The sequence below is a fragment of the Rutidosis leptorrhynchoides genome, chromosome 11 (assembly GCF_046630445.1).
Source record: "Rutidosis leptorrhynchoides isolate AG116_Rl617_1_P2 chromosome 11, CSIRO_AGI_Rlap_v1, whole genome shotgun sequence".
In the NCBI taxonomy this organism is placed as follows: Eukaryota; Viridiplantae; Streptophyta; class Magnoliopsida; order Asterales; family Asteraceae; genus Rutidosis; species Rutidosis leptorrhynchoides.
In genome coordinates, this window is record NC_092343.1 from 299,272,015 (window position 1) to 299,292,803 (window position 20,789).

The window sequence follows — 20,789 nt, forward strand, 5'->3', positions numbered from 1 at the left end:
CCGATATTCGTATCCGCTCACCCCAGAATAACCATTTTCAATCAAATTTCATATTCGGATTTTGACCTACCAGAATCCAACAAGTGGCATAAAAAAGAAAACATTGGACAAAATAAAAAAAAAATTGTTAGAAACACACGATTTAACTAATTAAAAATCTATTAAGGATTCCACGCTAACTGTTCCGGCTAACTCTGGACAATTAAAATGAATTAAAATGTTGATTGTAACATATGAAGCTAAACAATTCTTCAAGCTTGCCACTTGATTTTATCTTAAACCTCATTCGTAACTTGACGATTACAATTCGCATTCAAATCCTTTCATGATTCCTGAAAACACCTCGACCGAGAAGTTGAACCCGCCGCACCTCGCCTACGGAATGAAGATTTATACATACAGTTATACACCTGAAGAACTCTCGAACCCAAATTCATAATTTAACACATAACGTATTGAATCCTTTGCCATTTATTAGCAAGAACAACCCTACAATTCCTTTTCAAGAAGCTAATTTTGTCACAGCTCCACTTCGACTTTTCAGTGAGATTATTTCTATAATAATCATGATATTTATACCTTGTCCTTTCGCCGTCATTACCGGAAAACCTTTTATATCCCTCGACAACATCAACAGGTGCACCAGCAGATCGTTATCCTTTTGGCGAAATCAACAATCATTATTTTGAAAATCTCGCAGAACTTCTTCCATCATATCTATAATGTCTATCCCTAAGAATTTCATAATCTGAACGTGAAGTTTCTGAAAAACACCCGGGACTATGAAATAGTTCTTGAAATGCTAACGAAGCAGCAAAAACTGTAAACGACTTTAACGGTCAAAAGTTTGATGACAAAGAATAGTAAGGTGGTAAAGCTGAAAAAAAAAAAGTTTGGAACTAGAAAACGGATGAAGCAAAGTATGAAAGAGGCTGTGGATAAATCACAGGGACTGAACCTGCTCTCAAAGAATACAAACGATTCCGTACCTCCTGAAACCGTCAGTAAGAACCCTACTCTTTATTCAAAACCTTGCCCGGATGATATTTTTCATCATCATCTTATCTTAGATATTATAAGATATCTTCATATCATTCGTTATACATATTTTTCATATTTCTGGAGATATTTTTACAACTATTCCTATCTGCGATCATTTATCTCTCCGTAACATCTGCGTTACAATATAAAAGAAACTGTGTTAATTTCTAAATTCTGAAACCTCCGAGATTAAAATATAAATGATTTGAAGTAGTGTTGGGAACTGATGCATGAATTAGTATAATATAATGAAACTTGATCAACTTTATTATATTACAGTAAGTCATGTTAAGTTTCTAATGGAATGTGATGATTCACAGTACCGTCATCATGTGCCATGTTACACGGCTCTTACATTCTATCAAGTCTCCAAACATATTAGAACGTATCACCTTGATAGTTCTATTTTTCCGGAATATTCGAGTAATTTAACGAATCAAGATCGTGTCATTACAATTTCATTCTAAAACCAATAGCTAGGTTCATTCCAAATTTTCTACCTACGAATTTCGGACCATTGTTCGCTTGGCTCGAGGACGGGAAGAAGAAACGAAGGGACAAAACCTCAGAATAGAAATAGGAACATAAACCACAGCAAATAAGAGAGAGCATTAACTGTGGATGACAATGATTTTAAGGGACGGGAGTAGGAACATCGAAATATAAGGGAAGGTATAAAACCTAACAACAACCCCGAAACTACAAACCGTGCATATCAATACGTATTGCAACGTAAAGGCACGGGAGAATTAAAAACATTATAATTCCAAGGAAAGGATAAAAGAGAATAGATTCTTCTGGTGATAGATGAAAAAGAAGAATGAAAGATATGAAAGTTAGAAATATAACAAGGATTAGAATGGGATGGAGCATATTAGCGAATGTCTTAAAGTAGGAACTAAAGAGAAAGAATAGAAGATGTGGGAAGAAAGAAAGGGAAGGAGGTAAATTTATAGTGAAATATTCGACAAAGAAATCAAACCAGATTGCCGCGTTAAATCAAAGAAGATCCTGATCGCCGCAAAACTAAATCTTATTACATAAGATTTTCTTTAAAACCCTTAAATCCCGGAAATCGATCATAATCACGTCATCGGTTACAACAATTCTATATTTACTCATTTCACTCTTTTGTGATAGCTTCGCTCGTGCGTCTCACATAACCGAATCGTTTTATCTAAATCTTTCAATAATGATAAAATTTAATTATTACCTCATATTCGTCATGAAAACATTCCTATTGTTATTTATGACAACCTCTACCAAATTTCGAGGACGAAATTTCTTTAACGGGTGGGTACTGTAACGACCCGGAAATTTCCGACCAAATTTAAACTCTAATCTCTATATGGTTCCGACACGATAAGCAAAAACCCTAAAGTTGACCCGCACTTTTTTTATCGTTCTATACTCATAAGATTAATATTTAAATAAATTAAACCTTACCAACATGATAAGCAATCCAAATTGTTGAGACTTATGTTTTCGAAAAGAGTTTTACACAACGTTTGACCGTCTAGTTTGACCGATGATATCACGAACTATACAATATATGATAATTATACGTTTGTGTATATATATGTATATATACATATTTAACATGATCTAAGAATGTTTTAATATCTCATTTTGTATTAATAACAATAAGTTATAAGTATATTTTGAAACTACTAACTTAAGTTTTCAAAACGATAACCATACGTAACGTTATTTGACTTAAATACTTATGACCTATAATGTTTATACATATATCGTATAAGTAATGTATTTAATCACTTTTAAAGACTTAAATACATAAAACAATATAAGTATATTTACAAAAGATAGCTATATTTGAATCCTCGTTCCGTTTTCTCAAAGATTTCTATACGTATACCTAGGGTATATGTACCCGTATCATACGCAGCTTCTAGATGTATTTACTATTGGTATATACCAATAAAAATCTGCTCCTTAGCAGCCTTAAATGATTAAGAAACATGTGGAACCAACCATTTGTCAAGTAGCATGAATTATTTAGCAAGAAAACAAAGTTAGGTATTTTTTTTTCCTTTATAACCTAAAAACGTTTTTATGCATGCACACCATTTCTTCACCCCATTTTCTCATACTTACACTTCCATTTCTCTCTCAAAATACTCTTAACTTCATACTTGATCATCTCCAAGCATTTTCCCCATCATTTAGCTTCAAAAACCTTACTTAAACACCATAAGAAAACCATACAAAAACACTTCAAGAAATCCTTCCAAGAACACAAACTTACTTCCAATCTTTCATCCAATTCCATCACCCTTTTGGTTCTAGCTTTTTACTCCTCTTTTACAGCAACCTTGTCCAAGGAACTTGAGGTAGTATCTATGTTCATAACCTTATTCGATTCATATATATATATAGCTATCATATTTTGTGGTATACAATTTTAACAACAAGAACATAGTTTGAAAGTTTTCAAACTTGTTTGCAAACTAAATAGATCCTTCTAACTTAACTTTTAAAATACTTCAAGACCTGTAATATAACTTAAATATATGCTAACTTAACAAGGTATAACTTGGTTTTTCAAAGAATATCTCAAAAACTGTTTTTACGACGTCGGAGTGCAACCGGGGACTGTTTTGGGTTGGATAATTAAAAACCATTTTAAACTTTGAATTGGAGGTTTATTTTCTGGAAAAATAATTTTTACTATGAATATGATAACACATAAAAATTTCATGATTTAATTCAAAGTATAAGTATTTTTAGAAAAATGGTCATTAAGTGTTATTTTTTTGTAACAAAAATGTTTAACTTCACAAGTTTCACTAAAGTTTCACCTATGCCGTGTGATTTTGAATACAAACCAAGGTATTTTCAGTTCATAGTCATAAAGAGGGACTCGATCCAAGGAGATGGCAAGTTGAATAAACGAAAACAGATTTGTAACGAAGAAACTATGACCGAAACAAAATTGGTTATCCTAGACTTGTTTAACTTCGGGATTAATTGGGAAAAATTAAATAAATCACATATTTATAAGATAACATGATATTTTATATATATGTACTTATAATTCAATTTCATATGGTTCAGGATCACCCGTAAACAACACGAGAAGATTAATCATAAGATCCCATGTTTGTACGCAACACGTCATTTGACAACACCGGTACTTTATGTACGCAACACGTCATTTGACAACACCGGTACCGTGGGTCAAGATTAATCTCGACCAATACATATACGATGGGGTTTTATTTATTTCGTTGGGGGTTTTATTTATTTCATTGCGGGTATATTAAACATCTAAAAATGAACCATTAAAATTGAATTACTAACAACGAGCTGCTAACTACGGACTAAGGAATTATTCAAAGTATTAAAAGTATAACAAGTATATATATGTGACGTTTGTTTAAAAAGAAAAGGTATTGATATATTATATATGGATAGGTTCGTGATATCAACCAGAGACCAAGTCAAATTATATATATCTTCAAGACGAAAGTGAGTATATAGTCCCACTTTTAAACTCTAAATATTTCGGGATGAGAATACATGTATTTTATGTTTTACGTTATGGACACAAGTAACTGAAAAATATATTCTACGTTGAGTTGTACCACTGGCATACTTCCCTGTAGCTTGGTAACTAATATTTACAGCGGTATTGTAAACGCGAATCCTGTTGATAGATCTATCGGGCCTGACAACCCCAACCGGACTGGACGACCAGTATTCAACGGTTGCACAGTACTTCGTTTCGTGACTACACTTGGTACAGTGTAGTAAGATTTCATATTAAAGGGAATATGCGACGAGATTAATTGTTAAGTATGGTTACCAAGTGCTCAACCACTTAGAATATTTTTATTAAAATGTTTATATATGAAATCTTGTGGTCTATATTTATATCGCTGTCGACATTAAACCTATATCTCACCAACTTTATGTTGACATTTTAAAGCATGTTATTCTCAGGTATGAATTAAGTCTTCCGCTGTGCATTATCTCGTACTAAGGATACTACTTGAGGCCATTAAGGACTTATATCATAAGGCATTGCATTCGAGTCATTGAAGTTCATAGAGACTATTATTAAATAAATGGCGGTTTAGGTCATTTGAATATTATGAAATGTCAGGCGAATATGTCAATTATGGATGTAACTATAGATTGCCTTTTAAGAATAAATGCAACGTTTGTAAGATGTATCATATAGAGGGCAAGTACCTCGCAATGTTATCAACTATTGTAATTCGTTTGTAATCAATATGGACAACGTCCGGATGATTAGTTTCGGATCCTTTCAGAAGGCATCGTTCTTGGACATAAAATTTCAAAGGAAGGAATTGAAGTGGATAGAGCTAAAGTAGATGTAATTGCTAAACTTCCACATCCCACCAATGTTAGAGGAGTTAGGAGTTTTCTAGGGCATGCCGGTTTTTACCGACGTTTCATAAAAGATTTTTCTAAAATTGCCACTCCTATGAATAAACTCCTAGAAAAGGATGCTCCATTCATCTTTTCAGATGAATGTATCAAATCTTTTAATATTCTTAAAGAGAAACTCACTAATGCGCCGATCATGATAACACCAAATTGGAATCTACAGTTTGAACTTATGTGCGATGCAAGTGATTTTGCAATGGGAGCCGTTTTAGGTCAAAGGATTGAAAAACGATTTCAACCTATATATTATACTAGTAAGACGTTACAAGGAGCACAAACAAATTACACAACTACTGAAAAAGAACTCCTTGCTATTGTCTTTGCTTTTGACAAATTTCGTTCATAACTCGTTCTAGCAAAAACGGTGGTCTATACCGACCATTCTGCTCTTAGATACCTATTTTCGAAACAAGATGCCAAACCAAGATTAATTCGTTGGATCTTACTCTTACAAGAGTTCGATATTGAAATCCGAGATAAAAGAAGAGCATAAAATCTCGCCGCTGATCATCTTTCTCGTCTTGAAAATCCCGACTTAGAAGTTCTAAATGAATCGGCCATACAAGACAACTTTCCTGATGAATATCTATTGAAGATAGATTATAATGAAATTCCATGGTTTGCAGACTATGCAAACTACTTAGTATGTGGATTCCTTGAAAAAGGATTGTCGTACCAAAAACGAAAGAAATTCTTTAGTGATATAAAACACTATTTCTGGGAAGATCCACATCTGTTTAAAAGTTGTCCAGATGGAATAATACGCCGATGTGTATTCGGAGATGAAGCTAGTAAAATCTTAAACCATTGTCACACAGGACCAACATGAGGGCATTATGGGCCTCAACTAACAGCAAGAAAAGTTTATGATGCTGGATTCTATTGGCCTACAATTTACAAAGACGCTCACCTTCTTTGCAAATCCTGTGATGCTTGTCAAAGGGCCGGAAAAATAAGTCAACGTGATGAAATGCCACAAAATGTCATTCAAGTATGTGAAGTATTTGACATTTGAGGTATTGACCTTATGGGTCCATTTTCAAAATCTCATAATAATCTCTATATTCTCGTAACCATTGATTATGTATCTAAATGGGCGGAAGCACAAGCTCTCCCAACTAATGATGCACGAGTTGTAGTCAACTTTTTAAAACGTCTTTTTGCAAGGTTTGGAACACCGAAAGCTTTAATATCGGGGAAATCATTTCTATAATAATCAACTTGAGAAAGTTCTTAAAAGATATGGAGTAACTCATAAAATCTCCACCGCATATCTTCCACAAACAAGTGGACAAGTTGAAAATACCAACCGAGCTTTAAAACGTATTCTAGAAAAAACCGTAGGATCAAATCCGAAGGAATGGTCCATAAAATTGGAGGATGCACTTTGGGCTTTTAGAACAGCCTACAAAACTCCAATTGGAACCTCACCTTTCAGACTCGTTTATGGAAAAGCATGTCATCTTCCAGTAGAAATTGAACACAAAGCATTTTGGGCTTTGAAGACATGTAATTTTGATTTACATGAAGCTAGACGTCTACGGTTAAGTCAACTAAATGAATTAGAAGAATTAAGACATAAAGCATATGAAAATTCCTTAATCTATAAGGAAAGAATGAAGAAATGGCATGATAAAAGAATCAGAAGTTCAAAAGAATTCAAAGAAAGAGACAGAGTTCTTCTTTTCAATTCACGATTCAAGCTATTTCCTGGAAAATTGAAATCAAGATGGTCTGAACCATTCATAGTCAAAAGAGTTTTCCCATACGGAACAGTAGAATTAATAAATTCAAATGGAATTGAATTTAAAGTTAATGGTCACAGAGTTAAACATTACATAGATAGTCCGATGGAAGTCGATAACGAAGTTAATCACAATTTCGATACCACAGCTAATTAAGTGAAATGTCCCGTTCTTATTGATTAAAAACGTTCCATATTAATTGATTTCGTTGCGAGGTTTTGACCTCTATATGAGACATTTTTTCAAAGACTGCATTCATTTTAAAACAAACCATAACCTTTATTTCATCAATAAAGGTTTAAAAAGCTTTACGTAGATTATCAAATAATGATAATCTAAAATATCCTGTTTACACACGACCATTACATAATGGTTTACAATACAAATATGTTACAACAAAATAAGTTTCTTGAATGCAGTTTTTACACAATATCATACTAGCATGGACTCCAAATCTCGTCCTTATTTAAGTATGCGACAGCGGAAGCTCTTAATAATCACCTGAGAATAAACATGCTTAAAACGTCAACTAAAATGTTGGTGAGTTATAGGTTTAACCTATATATATCAAATCATAATAATAGACCACAAGATTTCATATTTCAATACACATCCCATACATAGAGATAAAAATCATTCATATGGTGAACACCTGGTAACCGACATTAACAAGATGCATATATATGTAAGAATATCCCCATCATTCCGGTACACTCTTCGGATATGATATAAATTTCGAAGTACTAAAGCATCCGGTACTTTGGATGGGGTTTGTTAAGCCCAATAGATCTATCTTTAGAGTTCGTGTCAATTAGGGTGTCTGTTCCCTAATTCTTAGATTACCAGACTTAATAAAAAGGGGCATATTCGATTTCGATAATTCAACCATAGAATGTAGTTTCACGTACTTGTGTCTATTTTGTAAATCCTTTATAAAACCTGCATGTATTCTCATCCCAAAAATATTAGATTTTAAAAGTGGGACTATAACTCACTTTCACAGATTTTTACTTCGTCGGGAAGTAAGACTTGGCCACTGGTTGATTCACGAACCTATAACAATATATACATATATATCAAAGTATGTTTAAAATATATTTACAACACTTTTAATATATTTTGATGTTTTAAGTTTATTAAGTCAGCTGTCCTCGTTAGTAACCTACAACTAGTTGTCCACAGTTAGATGTACAGAAATAAATCGATAAATATTATCTTGAATCAATCCACGACCCAGTATATACGTATCTCAGTATTGATCACAACTCAAACTATATATATTTTGGAATCAACCTCAACCCTGTATAGCTAACTCCAACATTCACATATAGAGTGTCTATGGTTGTTCCGAAATATATATAGATGTGTCGACATGATAGGTCGAAACATTGTATACGTGTCTATGGTATCTCAAGATTACATAATATACAATACAAGTTGATTAAGTTATGGTTGGAATAGATTTGTTACCAATTTTCACGTAGCTAAAATGAGAAAAATTATCCAATCTTGTTTTACCCATAACTTCTTCATTTTAAATCCGTTTTGAGTGAATCAAATTGCTATGGTTTCATATTGAACTCTATTTTATGAATCTAAACATAAAAAGTATAGGTTTATTGTCGGAAAAATAAGTTACAAGTCGTTTTTGTAAAGGTAGTCATTTCAGTCGAAAGAACGACGTCTAGATGACCATTTTAGAAAACATACTTCCACTTTGAGTTTAACCATAATTTTTGGATATAGTTTCATGTTCATAATAAAAATCATTTTCTCAGAATAACAACTTTTAAATCAAAGTTTATCATAGTTTTTAATTAACTAACCCAAAACAGCCCGCGGTGTTACTACGACGGCGTAAATCCGGTTTTACGGTGTTTTTCGTGTTTCCAGGTTTTAAATCATTAAGTTAGCATATCATATAGATATAGAACATGTGTGTAGTTAATTTTAAAAGTCAAGTTAGAAGGATTAACTTTTGTTTGCGAACAAGTTTAGAATTAACTAAACTATGTTATAGTGATTACGAGTTTAAACCTTCGAATAAGATAGTTTTATATATATGAATCGAATGATGTTATGAACATCATTACTACCTCAAGTTTAGTAGGTAAACCTACTGGAAGTGACAAGAAATGATCTAGCTTCAAAGGATCTTGGATGGCTTGAAAGTTCTTGAAGTAGGATCATGACACAAAAACAAGTTCAAGTAAGATTTTTACTCGAATTAAGATAGTTTATAGTTATAGAAATTGAATCAAAGTTTGAATATGAATATTACCTTGTATTAGAATGATAACCTACTGTAAGAAACAAAGATTTATTGAGGTTTGATGATCACCTTACAAGATTGGAAGTGAGCTAGCAAACTTGAAAGTATTCTTGATTTTATGTAACTAGAACTTGTAGAATATATGAAGAACACTTAGAACTTGAAGATAGAACTTGAGAGAGATTAATTAGATGAAGAAAATTGAAGAATGAAAGTGTTTGTAGGTGTTTTTGGTCATTGGTGTATGGATTAGATATAAAGGATATGTAATTTTGTTTTCATGTAAATAAGTCATGAATGATTACTCATATTTTTGTAATTTTATGAGATATTTCATGCTAGTTGCCAAATGATGGTTCCCACATGTGTTAGGTGACTCACATGGGCTGCTAAGAGCTGATCATTGGAGTGTATATACCAATAGTACATACATCTAAAAGCTGTGTATTGTACGAGTACGAATACAGGTGCATACGAGTAGAATTGTTGATGAAACTGAACGAGGATGTAATTGTAAGCATTTTTGTTAAGTAGAAGTATTTTGATAAGTGTATTTAAGTCTTTCAAAAGTGTATAAATACATATTAAAACACTACATGTATATACATTTTAACTGAGTCGTTAAGTCATCGTTAGTCGTTACATGTAGGTGTTGTTTTGAAACCTTTAGGTTAACGATCTTGTTAAATGTTGTTAACCCAATGTTTATAATATCAAATGAGATTTTAAATTATTATATTATCATGATATTATCATGTATGAATATCTCTTAATATGATATATATACATTAAATGTCTTTACAACGATAATCGTTACATATATGTCTCGTTTAAAAATCATTAAGTTAGTAGTCTTGTTTTTACATATGTAGTTAATTGTTAATATACTTAATGATATGTTTACTTATCATAGTATCATGTTAACTATATATATATCCATATATATGTCATCATATAGTTTCTACAAGTTTTAACGTTCGTGAATCACCGGTCAACTTGGGTGGTCAATTGTCTATATGAAACATATTTCAATTAATCAAGTCTTAACAATTTTGATTGCTTAACATGTTGAAAACATTTAATCATGTAAATATCAATCTCAATTAATATATATAAACATGGAAAAGTTCGGGTCACTACAGTACCTACCCGTTAAATAAATTTCGTCCCGAAATTTTAAGCTGTTGAAGGTGTTGACGAATCTTCTGGAAATAGATGCGGGTATTTCTTCTTCATCTGATCTTCACGCTCCCAGGTGAACTCGGGTCCTCTACGAGCATTCCATCGAACCTTAAAAATTGGTATCTTGTTTTGCTTAAGTCTTTTAACCTCACGATCCATTATTTCGACGGGTTCTTCGACGAATTGAAGTTTTTCGTTGATTTGGATTTCATCTAACGGAATAGTGAGATCTTCTTTAGCAAAAAATTTCTTCAAATTCGAGACGTGGAAAGTGTTATGTACTGCCGCGAGTTGTTGAGGTAACTCAAGTCGGTAAGCTACTAGTATGACACGATCAATAATCTTGAATGGTCCAATATACCTTGGATTTAATTTCCCTCGTTTACCAAATCGAACAACGCCTTTCCAAGGTGTAACTTTAAGCATGACCATCTCTCCAATTTCAAATTCTATATGTTTTCTTTTAATGTCAGCATAGCTCTTTTGTCGACTTTGGGCGGTTTTCAACCGTTGTTGAATTTGGATGATCTTCTCAGTAGTTTCTTGTATAATCTCCGGACCCGTAATCTGTCTATCCCCCACTTCACTCCAACAAATCGGAGACCTGCACTTTCTACCATAAAGTGCTTCAAACGGCGCCATCTCAATGATTGAATGGTAGCTGTTGTTGTAGGAAAATTCTGCTAATGGTAGATGTCGATCCCAACTGTTTCCGAAATCAATAACACATGCTCGTAGCATGTCTTCAAGCGTTTGTATCGTCTTTTCGCTCTGCCCATCAGTTTGTGGATGATAGGTAGTACTCATGTCTAGACGAGTTCCTAATGCTTGCTGTAATGTATGCCAGAATCTTGAAATAAATCTGCCATCCCTATCAGAGATAATAGAGATTGGTATTCCATGTCTGGAGACGACTTCCTTCAAATACAGTCGCGCTAACTTCTCCATCTTGTCATCTTCTCTTATTGGCAGGAAATGTGCTGATTTGGTGAGACGATCAACTATTACCCAAATAGTATCAAAACCACTTGCAGTCCTTGGCAATTTAGTGATGAAATCCATGGTAATGTTTTCCCATTTCCATTCCGGGATTTCGGGTTGTTGAAGTAGACCTGATGGTTTCTGATGCTCAGCTTTGACCTTAGAACACGTCAAACATTCTCCTACGTATTTAGCAACATCGGCTTTCATACCCGGCCACCAAAAATATTTCCTGAGATCCTTGTACATCTTCCCCGTTCCAGGATGTATTGAGTATCTGGTTTTATGAGCTTCTCTAAGTACCATTTCTCTCATATCTCCAAATTTTGGTACCCAAATCCTTTCATCCCTATACCGGGTTCCGTCTTCCCGAATATTAAGATGTTTCTCCGATCCTTTGGGTATTTCATCCTTTAAATTTCCCGCTTTTAAAACTCCTTGTTGCGCCTCCTTTATTTGAGTAGTAAGGTTATTATGAATCATTATATTCATAGATTTTACTCGAATGGGTTCTCTGTCCTTCCTGCTCAAGGCATCGGCTACCACATTTGCCTTCCCCGGGTGGTAACGAATCTCAAAGTCGTAATCATTCAATAATTCAATCCACCTACGCTGCCTCATATTCAGTTGTTTCTGATTAAATATGTGTTGAAGACTTTTGTGGTCGGTATATATAATACTTTTGACCCCATATAAGTAGTGCCTCCAAGTCTTTAATGCAAAAACAACCGCGCCTAATTCCAAATCATGCATCGTATAATTTTGTTCGTGAATCTTCAATTGTCTAGACGCATAAGCAATCACCTTCGTTCGTTGCATTAATACACAACCGAGACCTTGCTTTGATGCGTCACAATAAATCACAAAATCATCATTCCCTTCAGGCAATGACAATATAGGTGCCGTAGTTAGCTTTTTCTTCAATAACTGAAATGCTTTCTCTTGTTCATCATTCCATTCAAATTTCTTCCCTTTATGCGTTAATGCAGTCAAGGGTTTTGCTATTCTGGAAAAGTCTTGGATGAACCTTCTGTAGTAACCAGCTAGTCCTAAAAACTGGCGTATGTGTTTCGGAGTTTTCGGGGTTTCCCACTTTTCAACAGTTTCTATCTTTGCCGGATCCACCTTAATACCTTCTTTGTTCACTATGTGACCGAGGAATTGAACTTCTTCCAACCAAAATGCACACTTTGAAAACTTAGCGTACAATTCTTCCTTCCTCAATACTTCTAACACCTTTCTCAAATGTTCACCGTGTTCTTGGTCATTCTTTGAGTAAATAAGTATGTCATCAATGAAAACAATGACAAACTTGTCAAGGTATGGTCCACACACTTGGTTCATAAGGTCCATGAACACAGCTGGTGCATTAGTTAAACCAAACGGCATGACCATAAACTCGTAATGACCGTAACGTGTTCTGAAAGCAGTCTTTGGAATATCATCTTCTTTCACCCGCATTTGATGATACCCGGAACGTAAGTCAATCTTTGAATAAATAGACGAGCCTTGTAGTTGATCAAATAAGTCGTCGATTCTCGGTAGTGGGTAGCGGTTCTTGATGGTAAGTTTGTTCAACTCTCGGTAGTCGATACACAACCTGAATGTACCATCTTTCTTCTTGACAAACAAAACAGGAGCTCCCCACAGTGATGTGCTTGGTCGAATGAAACCACGCTCTAAAAGTTCTTGTAATTGGTTTTGCAGTTCTTTCATCTCGCTGGGTGCGAGTCTGTAAGGAGCACGAGCTATTGGTTCAGCTCCTGGTATAAGATCTATTTGAAATTCAACGGATCGATGTGGGGGTAATCCCGGTAATTCTTTCGGAAATACATCGGGATATTCTTTTGCAATGGGAACATCATTGATGCTCTTTTCTTCAGTTTGTACTTTCTCGACGTGTGCTAGAACAGCATAGCAACCTTTTCTTATTAGTTTTTGTGCCTTCAAATTACTAATAAGATGTAGCTTCGTGTTGCCCTTTTCTCCGTACACCATTAAGGGTTTTCCTTTTTCTCGTATAATGCGAATTGCATTTTTGTAACAAACGATCTCTGCTTTCACTTCTTTCAACCAGTCCATACCGATTATCACATCAAAACTCCCTAACTCTACTGGTATCAAATCAATCTTAAATGTTTCACTAACTAGTTTAATTTCTCGATTCCGACATATATTATCTGCTGAAATTAATTTACCATTTGCTAATTCAAGTAAAAATTTACTATCCAAAGGCGTCAATGGACAACTTAATTTAGAACAAAAATCTCTACTCATATAGCTTCTATCCGTACCCGAATCAAATAAAACGTAAGCAGATTTATTGTCAATAAGAAACGTACCCGTAACAAGCTCCGGGTCTTCCTGTGCCTCTGCCGCATTAATATTGAAAACTCTTCTGCGGCCTTGTCCATTCGTGTTCTCCTGGTTCGGGCAATTTCTAATAATGTGGCCCGGTTTTCCACATTTATAACAAACTACATTGGCATAACTTGCTTCGACAATACTTGCTCCGCCATTACTCGTTCCGACACCATTTGTTCCTTTCGTTCTATTAACCCCTAGTCCGTAGACCTCACACTTCGCTGCACTATGACCATTTATTTTAAACTTGTTTCAAAATTTGGTGCAGAACCCCGAGTGATACTTTTCACACCTTTGGCATAGCTGCTTCTGATTGTTGTTATTGTTGCGGTTATTATTGTTGTTGGAATGATTGTTGTAGTTGATGTTGTTGTTGTTGTTGTTGTTGTTGTTGTTGTTGTTGTTGTTGGACCGTTTGTTGTAGTTGCGATTGATGTTGCGATTGTTGGGATAATTGTTGCGATTATTGTTGTAACTGCTGTTGTTGTTGTATTGGTGATTCTTATCACCGTTTTCCTCCCACTTTCTTTTGACTTGCTTCACATTGGCCTCTTCAGCAGTCTGTTCTTTAATTCTTTCTTCAATCTGGTTCACTAGTTTGTGAGCCATTCTACATGCCTGTTGTATGGAGGCGGGCTCGTGTGAACTTATATCTTCTTGGATTCTTTCCGGTAATCCTTTCACAAACGCATCGATCTTCTCTTCCTCATCTTCGAATGCTCCTGGACACAATAGGCACAATTCTGTGAATCGTCTTTTGTACGTGGTAATATCAAATCCTTGGGTTCGTAACCCTCTAAGTTCTGTCTTGAGCTTATTGACCTCGGTTCTGGGACGGTACTTCTCGTTCATCAAGTGCTTGAATGCTGACCACGGTAGTGCGTACGCATCGTCTTGTCCCACTTACTCTAGATAGGTATTCCACCATGTTAACGCAGAACCTGTGAAGGTATGCGTAGCGTACTTCACTTTGTCCTCTTCAGTACACTTACTTATGGAAAACACCGATTCGACCTTCTCGGTCCACCGTTTCAATCCGATCGGTCCTTCGGTTCCATCAAATTCCAAAGGTTTGCAGGCAGTGAATTCTTTGTAGGTGCATCCTGCACGATTTCCTGTACTGCTAGATCCAAGGTTATTGTTGGTATGTAGCGCATCCTGTACTGCGGCTATGTTTGAAGCTAGAAAAGTACGGAATTCCTCTTCATTCATATTCACGGTGTGTCGAGTAGTCGGTGCCATTTCCTTCAAAATAGTCAAATGGAACAAGTTAATCATACAGAATATTAAGAGTAGTTAATAGTATTTCGTAGCATAATATGAACTCATTTATAAAAGCTTTTTCTTCATATTAGCGTTTTATAAGTTTAAATTCGGGTAGTACCTACCCGTTAAGTTCATACTTAGTAGCTAATATACAATTCAACTACTACAATTCTATATGAAAAACTGATTATAATAATATTTCGCGTTCAAACTGTTACACAATATTTTACAAACTTACAATACCGCTTATTTTACATATAGCATGAAATATAGCACACAATAAATTTGATACAAGATGGTTGTGAAGATAATTCTAGCTAGTACACAAGTCGTTCAGCAAAGGCAATAAAGACACGTAATTCATACGTCCAGAAACAAGTCATGCATTCTGGTTTTACTAGGACTACTTCCCATCCTTGGTCTTGTGGAACATAACCGTTATGGCCGTTGATAATACAGCGTGTTGTAACGTCGTCAAAGGGACGAGGGTTACGTAATGACCAACAGTCTCGTAATAACCTAAAAACCTCATTTCTTACCCCAATTACCGACTCCATCACTTGTGGGAACGTTTTGTTTAATAGTTATAGCCCGATGTTCTTGTTCTCACTTTGGTGAGAAGCGAACATTACTAACCCGTAAGCATAACATGCTTCTTTATGTTGCATGTTAGCCGTTTTTTCTAAATCACGAAGTCCTATATTCGGATATACTGAGTCAAAATAATTTCTTAACCCATTGCGTAAAATAGCATTTGGGTTCCCCGCAATATATGCGTCAAAGTAAACACATCGTAACTTATGGATTTCCCAATGTGATATCCCCCATCTTTCGAACGAAAGCCTTTTATAAACCAAGGCATTCTTGGAACATTCTTCGAATGTCTTACAAACTGATCTCGCCTTAAATAGTTGTGCCGAGGAATTCTGACCGACTCTAGACAAGATTTCATCAATCATGTCTCCGGGTAGGTCTCTTAAAATATTGGGTTGTCTATCCATTTTGTGTTTTTATACTGTAAAATAGACAAGAGTTAGATTCATAAAAAAAATACTTATTAATACAAGCAATTTTTACATATATCATAAAGCATAAGCACACTATATTACATATATTACACCACACGAATACAACTATCTTATTCTGACTCGCTCGTTTCTTCTTGTTCGGTTTTGGTTCGTTTTGCCAAGTTTCTAGGGATATATGATGTTCCCCTAATACGATCCGTCGTTGTCCACATTGGTTTAGAAAAACCTGGTGGTTTAGAGGTTCCCGGGTCATTGTTACAACTTAAGGACTTCGGGGGTTGACGATACATATAAAGTTCATCGGGGTTGGAATTAGATTTCTCTATTTTTATGCCCTTTCCTTTATTATTTTCTTTTGCCTTTTTAAATTCAGTTGGGGTAATTTCTATAACATCATCGGAATTCTCGTCGGAATCCGATTCATCGGAGAATTGGTAATCCTCCCAATATTTTGCTTCCTTGGCGGAAACACCATTGACCATAATTAACCTTGGTCGGTTGGTTGAGGATCCTCTTTTACTTAACCGTTTTATTATTTCCCCCACCGGTTCTATTTCTTCTTCCGGTTCCGATTCTTCTTCCGGTTCCGATTCTTCTTCCGGTTCCGACTCTTCTTCCGGTTCCTCTTCGAGAACTTGTGAATCAGTCCACGAATCATTCCAATTTACATTTGACTCTTCATTATTATTAGGTGAGTCAATGGGACTTGTTCTAGAGGTAGACATCTATCACATAATATCAAACACGTTAAGATATTAATATATCACATAATATTCATATGTTAAAAATATATAGTTTCCAACAAAAATGTTAAGCAATCATTTTTAAAGAAAATACGGTCGAAGTCCAGACTCACTAATGCATCAATAAAGGTTCTCTAAGACCAACGCTAATGCATCCTAATGCATCAATAAAGGTTCTCTAAGACACACTAATGCATCCTAACAAACTCGATAAGACACACTAATGCAAATTTTCTGGTTCTCTAAGACCAACGCTCGGATACCAACTGAAATGTCCCGTTCTTATTGATTAAAAACGTTCCATATTAATTGATTTCGTTGCGAGGTTTTGACCTCTATATGAGACGTTTTTTCAAAGACTGCATTCATTTTAAAACAAACCATAACCTTTATTTCATCAATAAAGGTTTAAAAAGCTTTACGTAAATTATCAAATAATGATAATCTAAAATATCCTGTTTACACACGACCATTACATAATGGTTTACAATACAAATATGTTACAACAAAATAAGTTTCTTGAATGCAATTTTTACACAATATCATACAAGCATGGACTCCAAATCTCGTCCTTATTTAAGTATGCGACAGCAGAAGCTCTTAATAATCACCTGAGAATAAACAATCTTAAAACGTCAACAAAAATGTTGGTGAGTTATAGGTTTAACCTATATATATCAAATCATAATAATAGACCACAAGATTTCATATTTCAATACACATCCCATACATAGAGATAAAAATCATTCATATGGTGAACACCTGGTAACCAACATTAACAAGATACATATATATGTAAGAATATCCCCATCATTCCGGGACACCCTTCGGATATGATATAAATTTCGAAGTACTAAAGCATCCGGTACTTTGGATGGGGTTTGTTAAGCTCAATAGATCTATCTTTAGAGTTCGCGTCAATTAGGGTGTATGTTCCCTAATTCTTAGATTACCAGACTTAATAAAAAGGGGCATATTCGATTTCGATAATTCAACCATAGAATGTAGTTTCACGTACTTGTGTCTATTTTGTAAATCCTTTATAAAACCTGCATGTATTCTCATCCCAAAAATATTAGATTTTAAAAGTGGGACTATAACTCACTTTCACAGATTTTTACTTCGTCGGGAAGTAAGACTTGGCCACTGGTTGATTCACGAACCTATAACAATATATACATATATATCAAAGTATGTTTAAAATATATTTACAACACTTTTAATATATTTTGATGTTTTAAGTTTATTAAGTCAGCTGTCCTCGTTAGTAACCTACAACTAGTTGTCCACAGTTAGATGTACAGAAATAAATCGATAAATATTATCTTGAATCAATCCACGACCCAGTGTATACGTATCTCAGTATTGATCACAACTCAAACTATATATATTTTGAAATCAACCTCAACCCTGTATAGCTAACTCCAACATTCACATATAGAGTGTCTATGGTTGTTCCGAAATATATATAGATGTGTCGACATGATAGGTCGAAACATTGTATACGTGTCTATGGTATCTAAAGATTACATAATATACAATACAAGTTGATTAAGTTATGGTTGGAATAGATTTGTTACCAATTTTCACGTAGCTAAAATGAGAAAAATTATCCAATCTTGTTTTACCCATAACTTCTTCATTTTAAATCCGTTTTGAGTGAATCAAATTGCTATGGTTTCATATTGAACTCTATTTTATGAATCTAAACAGAAAAAGTATAGGTTTATAGTCGGAAAAATAAGTTACAAGTCGTTTTTTTAAAGGTAGTCATTTCAGTCGAAAGAACGACGTCTAGATGACCATTTTAGAAAACATACTTCCACTTTGAGTTTAACCATAATTTTTGGATATAGTTTCATGTTCATAATAAAAATCATTTTCTCAGAATAACAACTTTTAAATCAAAGTTTATCATAGTTTTTAATTAACTAACCCAAAACAGCCCGCGGTGTTACTACGACGGCGTAAATCCGGTTTTACGGTGTTTTTCGTGTTTCCAGGTTTTAAATCATTAAGTTAGCATATCATATAGATATAGAACATGTGTGTAGTTAATTTTAAAAGTCAAGTTAGAAGGATTAACTTTTGTTTGCGAACAAGTTTAGAATTAACTAAACTATGTTCTAGTGATTACGAGTTTAAAACTTCGAATAAGATAGTTTTATATATATGAATCGAATGATGTTATGAACATCATTACTACCTCAAGTTTAGTAGGTAAACCTACTGGAAGTGACAAGAATTGATCTAGCTTCAAAGGATCTTGGATGGCTTGAAAGTTCTTGAAGTAGGATCATGACACAAAAACAAGTTCAAGTAAGATTTTTACTCGAATTAAGATAGTTTATAGTTATAGAAATTGAATAAAAGTTTGAATATGAATATTTCCTTGTATTAGAATGATAACCTACTGTAAGAAACAAAGATTTCTTGAGGTTTGATGATCACCTTACAAGATTGGAAGTGAGCTAGCAAACTTGAAAGTATTCTTGATTTTATGTAACTAGAACTTGTAGAATATATGAAGAACACTTAGAACTTGAAGATAGAACTTGAGAGAGATTAATTAGATGAAGAAAATTGAAGAATGAAAGTGTTTGTAGGTGTTTTTGGTCGTTGGTGTATGGATTAGATATAAAGGATATGTAATTTTGTTTTCATGTAAATAAGTCATGAATGATTACTCATATTTTTGTAATTTTATGAGATATTTCATGCTAGTTGCCAAATGATGGTTCCCATATGTGTTAGGTGACTCACATGGGCTACTAAGAGCTGATCATTGGAGTGTATATACCAATAGTACATACATCTAAAAGCTGTGTATTGTACGAGTACGAATACAGGTGCATACGAGTAGAATTGTTGATGAAACTGAACGAGGATGTAATTGTAAGCATTTTTATTAAGTAGAAGTATTTTGATAAGTGTATTGAAGTCTTTCAAAAGTGTATAAATACATATTAAAACACTACATGTATATACATTTTAACTGAGTCGTTAAGTCATCGTTAGTCGTTACATGTAGGTGTTGTTTTGAAACCTTTAGGTTAACGATCTTGTTAAATGTTGTTAACCCAATGTTTATAATATCAAATGAGACTTTAAATTATTATATTATCATGATATTATCATGTATGAATATCTCTTAATATGATATATATACATTAAATGTCTTTACAACGATAATCGTTACATATATGTCTCGTTTAAAAATCATTAAGTTAGTAGTCTTGTTTTTACATATGTAGTTCATTGTTAATATACTTAATGATATGTTTACTTATTGATAATGCTAAAAACGAACATATATTTCATAGCATTATTCCTCAAGAAAGACAAGCTTTTAGTTGCAATTGTTCTATTTACAAGTGATATTCGTTTAAATAATAAAAGGTGAAGACAAAAGACAGATTCGACGAATTGAAGACGCAAACGACCAAAAAGCTCAAAAGTACAAAAGACAATCAAAAAAGGTTCCAATTATTGATAAGAAACGTCTCAAAATTACAAGAGTACAAGATTCAAAACGCAAAGTACAAGATATTAAATTGTACGCAAGGACGTTTGAAAATCCGAAACCGAGACCAGAGTCAACTCTCAACGCTCGACGCAACGGACTAAAAATTACAAGTTAACTATGTATATAAATATAATATAATATATAATTAATTATATTAATTATATATATATTATATTTATAAATAAAAACCGTCGGCAGAGAAAGACT